Raw genomic sequence first — 6,491 nt, 5'->3', positions numbered from 1 at the left:
TGACAGCGTGTGGCTGTGGGATGCCAAGCGGGCTAAACCTTTCCCGGTCTGGCTTTCTGTGTCCCGTCGGCCTCTTCCCGGCTGCGCCCACCACAGTCCCTCCTCCCTGGCCGACCCTGGACTAGGCAAAGGAAAGCGGGATGAGCTGGAGGGTGTTCCCGGTGGTGTGGGAATGGGAGACCTTCTCCCAGGATGACTGAGGGGACACCCCAAAAGCTGTGCTGGGTGGGGTGGGACTTGGCCAGGAAAGTGCCCTAAACCTGAGGCTTCATGGGGAAGTGTTGAGAGGAGACGGTCACAAGAAAAGGTGTTAGAGGGCCCATCGCCATAGGCTATTCAGGGATAACACAGTCCTGGGTTAGCAAACAGTGAGGCCCCATCATACAGGGTTGTTGTAGGACTAGAAGTAAACAGAACACCTGTGAGTGCCCACCATGGGCCAGGCACAGTGAGGGACAGCGCCAGCTGTCCTCTTCCAGATCCTAGTGGTGTACCCCCGCCACACTCCCCAGCTTTGTTGGGCTTTAATTGACATACAACACTGTGCCAGCTTAAGGTGATTTGATGTATTTATAAATTCCAAAATGGTTACCACCATTAGCTGCCACCTCCACCCCCTCACATAGTTACTATTGCTTTTTTGTAGTGAGAACATCTCAGATCGACTCTCTTAGCAACTTTCAAATATATGATAGAGTTTTCATTAGCTACTAGAAGCCCAGTGCACAAAATTCCTGCAGGGGAGGTCCCTCAGCCCGGCCTGCAGCGACACCAGCATCCCTCACCCGGCCTCTGGCCAAAGGCCCCTCCCCTCCCTCCGTGTGGCTGAGAAGCAGATGCTGGGCTTGCATTGCCAGGGCAATGCTGCCAGCATCCCACTCCAGCCACTATGGGTGCCGCCATCTTTGTCACAAAGTGATGGTTAATTTGCATATTACTCTTTTATTAGATTGGATGACCATCCACTGCAGTGGGGGTGACTGGGCATGATGAGGGTACTAGGGCCTGGTCATTGGTGCCCAATTCAAGGTTCCTTCCATAGGCACCTTTGCTCCAGAGCTCCCTGTAAGACTAGCTGAGACTCTGCCAGATCTTCACTGATCCCCTGACTCCCTGTACAATCCTGCTTCCTCCCCCTTTACCTTACACACCCTGCAAACAAACCACTTGAGCTCCTGCTCCTAACTCTGCCACAGCACCTGCTTCCTTAGAGTACTCCGGCTGACTCAGTCTTATTGCCAAAAACCCTAATTCACTTGGGATTAAGCACTGACCACCGAATTCGCTAGCTGCTTGACCATAGCCATATTGTGACTCAGCTCCCTCACCCCCAAAAAGATCACAGAAACACCCATCTTGTAGGATTTTGGTGCCTATGGAATAAGAGCCATGCAGAGGGCTGAGCCGAATGCCTGGCACATAGTAAGCACTCGATAAATGTTAGCGGAGATTGCCAGAGATACTCGTTATAAATCTCAGTAGGTAAATGCTGGCTATATATGAATGATGTATAGTAAAATACCAAGTCCATGGCTATAAATCTAGGGTAAATCTTCAAAGACTGAAGAATGAGAAAGGTGGGCAGATGAGATGCAATTGTGGACAAGTATAGAGTAGAAAAAATAATGAAAGCTTGCAAATGAAATGGTCGATACATTCTGAGTCATCATTTGTGACCAGGAAAAAAAAGAGAGAGAGAAAGAAAGAAAGAAAACCCCACCAGAGTTCTCTATTATCCTTCACCATTTCCTAAACACTTGCACAGTATTTTTCTCTGAGAGCTCTCCCAGAAAGCCACGGCAGGCATCCCATCCCCATTTACAGGTAAAGGAACCGGGAGTCACAGAGAAGCTAAAAGACTCACCCCACAGCACACAGGTGAGTGCTGGAGGCAGGAGTAGAGCCACATCTGTCGCTCTCCCTGGGCAGAGAATGCTGGGCATCATGGACAAGCACCTCAACATCAAGCAAGGGGCTTCCGTGCAGCAAAGTCAGGGGTGGTGGTACTCAGATCATGACAAAAACTATCCACCATTCAAAACACAGGAGAAGGTTATTTATTTATTTATTTATATATTTAATTTTTTATTGATTTAAGAGATGAAGGGATAGGGTGAGAGAGATAGAAACATCAATGATAAGGGAGAATCATTGATTGGCTGCCTCCTCCACTCCCTGGGCATGTGACCAGGAATTGAACCGTGACCTCCTGGTTCATAGTCACACTCAACTACTGCGCCACGCCAGCCGGGCTGGAAAAGGTGATGTAGATGGCAGGAGAAGAAGAAGATCAGGTGAGCACCACCGTCTGTGAGGTTGTAGAGGAGAGACAGAGACAGAATTCCACCTGTCAGGACTTTGGGATAAACCAGGTCTCTGCCATGACGTGTGAGGAATCACTCTGGCCTCCAGTAACCGAAGCCAGAGCCCAGTGGTTGGAACCCTGGTGGGAGGTGGAAATGCATCTCTTCCGATGTAAAAGCGCTCCAGGGCTGATGAGGTGGCTCTGGGTCTTCAGACACACAGACTCGTATTTTTCACTCCACCTCCTCATCTTGACTTCCATCTTCAAGGCCACCTTAGCGTCCAAAACAGCTGCGGAAGCACTGGCCATTGCGTCTGTTCCACACAGGAAGTTGGAGGACAGGTGGGAACAAATGCTAGGGGAACTACAGGTGGCACCCGGAAGGTGACTGACAGGAGGCAGGGACTCTACAAGGCTGGTTTGGAGGCAATGCCAAGAGTCTGTCCCTTCTCGCCCACTCACTTGCCCTCTTCCAAGGAAAGCCCGTGGGGGAGAACCAGGAGAGGGAAACAGGCTCAGGGGTTGAGGTCAGACGTGTAGCAGCCCTGGGTGTGGGGGAAGTCAGCAGCCGTGGCCACAGTAGCCCTTCCCAGACCCTCTGGTGCCCCTTCCTTTCCTCTCTCCCATTCTTGGGGCGGGGGGGGGGGGGGGGGCGGGGTGGTAGCTGGAACATTGTGGGGCGTCACTTGCCTCTGTATTTCCCAACAGGAGGAGAGAGAGGACCCTTGGGATTCTCTCCAGAAACTCTCAGAACTGTGCAGCACCGTAAAAGACAAGATTTATTCTTAAGGGATAAGCCTGCAATAGACAGGAGCATTTAAAAAAATGAAACGGCCCAGCCTACGAACCAGGAGGTCACAGTTTGATTCCCAGTCAGGGCACATGCCCACATGCCCACATTGCAGGCTCGATCCCCAGTGTGGGGCGTGCAGGAGGCAGCCAATCAATGATTCTCCTTCATCATTGATGTTTCTATCTTTCCCTCTCCCTTCCTTTCTGAAATAAAAAATATATATAAGTGAAACAGCCCTAGCTGGTTTGGCTCAGTGGATAGAGCATTGGCCTGCACACCAAAGGGTCTTGGTTCAATTCCAATTAAGGGCATATACTTTGGTGGCAGGCTCCTCCCCATCCAGGATCCTGGTTGGGGCTCGTATAAGAGGCAACCAATCCATGTGTTTCTCTCACATCGATGTTTTTCTGTCTTCCCCTCTCTCTTCCACTCTCCCTGAAAATCAATGGAAAATATCCTCTGGTGAGGATTAACAAGAACAAAACAAGCTGAAACCGGTTTGGCTCAGTTAATAGAGCGTCGGCCTGCCGTCTGAAGGGTCCCAGGTTCAATTCTGGTCAAGGGCATGTACGTTGGTTGCGGGCACATCCCCAGTAGGGGGTGTGCAAGAGGCAGCTGATCAATGATTCTCTCTCATCGACGTTTCTAACTCTATCCTTCTCTCTTCCTCTCTGTAAAAAATGAATAAAATATTTTTTTTTTAAAAAAAGAACAAAACAAAACAAAAAAACAACAACAATTAGGATCCAAGTTAAAAAAAAAAAGTGAAACACAGTCATAGGACAGATTCATAATGCAATTATTGATTCAAACTCAGGTCCTTTTTCTTTCTTGCATTTTTCGCCCCTTCTCCCTCCAAAAATGGTTGCTGGTGGCTGGGGAGTGCCTCAGGGAGCAGCTATAGGGGAATGTGACTTGCTGCAGCTGATGCTAAAAACGACCAGCACCACGGCCAGGGCCGGAGATGGCATCCTCTCTCGCCCTCATCGGCCTCCCTGGGCCTTCTCTGTAACAAGGGGGACAGAACTTCTGACCTGTCGGAGAAGTTGAGCGAATTAAATTGATGAAGGGCCTGACACCCACTCATAGTAATACCAAGCGTTACATGTATTGAGTCCCCAAGGCCAGGCACCATGTTAAGTGCTTTACAAACATCACCTCCTTCTATCGCTGGTCCAAATCCCGTAAAGGCAAGGACTGGGTCTGTCTTGTTCCCGCACCATATCGCTAGTCCCAAGCAACCTCCAGCACAATGGGAATCATAACCAAAGCTCACAGGACCCGTATTTTGTACACTCACTTTATAGCCTGTGTACATGTCTAATCTTCATGACAATGGTAAGGGGTAATTACTACCGCTACCCCCATTTTTTATTTTATTTTAAAGAATATATATTTTTATTGATTTTTTTTACAGAGAGGAAGGGAGAGAGATAGAGAGTTAAGAACATCGATGAGAGAGAGTCATCAATCAGCTGCCTCTTGCACGTCCCCTACTGGGGATGTGCCCGCAACCAAGGTACATGCCCTTAACCGGAATCGAACCTGGGACCCTTCAGTCTGCAGGCTGACGCTCTATCCACTGAGCCAAACCAGTTTTGGCGCTACCCCCATTTTATAAGTGAGAAAACAGAGGTACAGAAGGCAGAGAGAAATTGGGTAACTTGCCCAAAGTCACCACGTAAGAGATAGAGCCAGAGTCTGAACCCAGACAGCCTGGCTCTACAGCCCTATGCTAACTCAGGGGTCAGGGGTGCTCACAAGCCCCATGTCAGGCTGTTTTATTGGCAAAAGCAATTGAAGCTAAGAGAGTAGTTGAAGCTCAAGGCCACAGAGCTGGTAGGTGGCAGACCCAGGAATGGATTCAGAGTGATCAAGCTAAATGCGTCTAAAAGGTAAGCTTCAGTCCCCTCCCACTCCCAGCCCAAGCCCTGGAGCCAGCCTTTTCCTATGGGGCTCTCCCCAGAGTCCACAAATGTCTTGAGTCTGGGACTAGGCTAAGACGGGTGCTGTGAGCAGTAACAATGACACCCCAAAGCTCAGAGACAGCCCCCAGGCCAGGAATCTGTCAGGAGTCCAGTTCTGGGGATGGCACTGGCTGTGGGCTGGTGCTGGGCCCTCCTGTATCCCCTGGCAAGAGTGCTCAGAGGGCCCGGGCTGTCCTCATCCCCAACCTCCTCAGGCAGGATGGTGACTGTCTTCCTGGGAGAGGAGACCGGCAGCTTCAGACAGTGTTTGGTCAAGAGATTTTTCATCCTCATTTCCTGGTGAGAGCCGAGCTTCCATCACTCACACGCTGGTTTTCCATCACTCACGTCCTTGCCCGTCGGCCGGCATCTGGCTCATCGTGGATGTCCCGTGATAAGTCAGGGACGTGACAGATGCCATTAACATAACATTCCTATTCATCCTTCCAGGGTAGGCTGGCTCGGAGGGGAGGCCGAGAGAGGGATGGAGTCCAAAGAGAACAGCTTTTGACACCAGACTCATCTGAGGCTGAGGCTGGCCTCTGCTCACTAGCTTAGGTAGCTCAGGACGAGTTACCTAACCTCTGTGAGAAACGACGTTTCCACATTCCTAAGATGGGGACAGAAACATAAAAAATTTTATCTGGAGTCAAAGCCACTGCTTTGCACAACTCCAGGGGGCACCATGGACATTGTCGTTTATGTGAGTGCGTGCCACATGGAACCCAACCCCATAGACTACAAGGTGAAAGAGGCCTCAAGATTGCATCTCCCTGAGTCTGCACCTGGCCAAGAAGAATAGCTATGCCATCGTTCAGACGTGGTGCTAACCAGGGTGCTAGCAGGGTTCTTGCGAGGACCAGAGATTACACCATACAAAGGGGCTGGGGCCTTGTCGGTGCACAGTAGGCATGCAAAGGGGCTGGGGCCTTGTCGGTGCACAGTAGGCATGGCATTCCCAGATACCTCCTGCCCTGAGAGATGCCTCTGACTAATTTTGACTCATTGGACCAGGTGGGAGTGAGCAGAGACTCAACTCACAATAGCCTTGTTAGCAAGACCTCAGTTCCACATCCTATAGGATCTCCTCTTTCCTCTGTCTGCCCCCTTGGTAACCACAGAGAGTGTTAGACTCCTTGGCAGAAGGCTGGGGGGAGTTAGGGTGTTTCACTCTACTAGGGTTTGCAGCTGACTGGTCAAGAAATCTTGAGTGAATTCTCTTCCCCAGCCTGGTTTTCCAGTCTCGGCCTAAAGCAACTGACCCTTTCTGTATCTCCCCTCATAGGGTGTCTTCAGGTAAAGCCTGCTGTGTGGGTGCACTCTCCTTCCCGGGAGCATGTCCCTGCCTCCCCACTCCTCTTTCCCCCCCCACAGGCATGCACCTCCTAAACGCTAAGGGACCCCACGAGGCTCGCAACCAGGGCAG

Source organism: Pipistrellus hanaki (genome assembly GCF_964339955.1).
Source record: "Pipistrellus hanaki genome assembly, chromosome: 1".
In the NCBI taxonomy this organism is placed as follows: Eukaryota; Metazoa; Chordata; class Mammalia; order Chiroptera; family Vespertilionidae; genus Pipistrellus; species Pipistrellus hanaki.
This window is presented reverse-complemented; position numbering follows the sequence as displayed.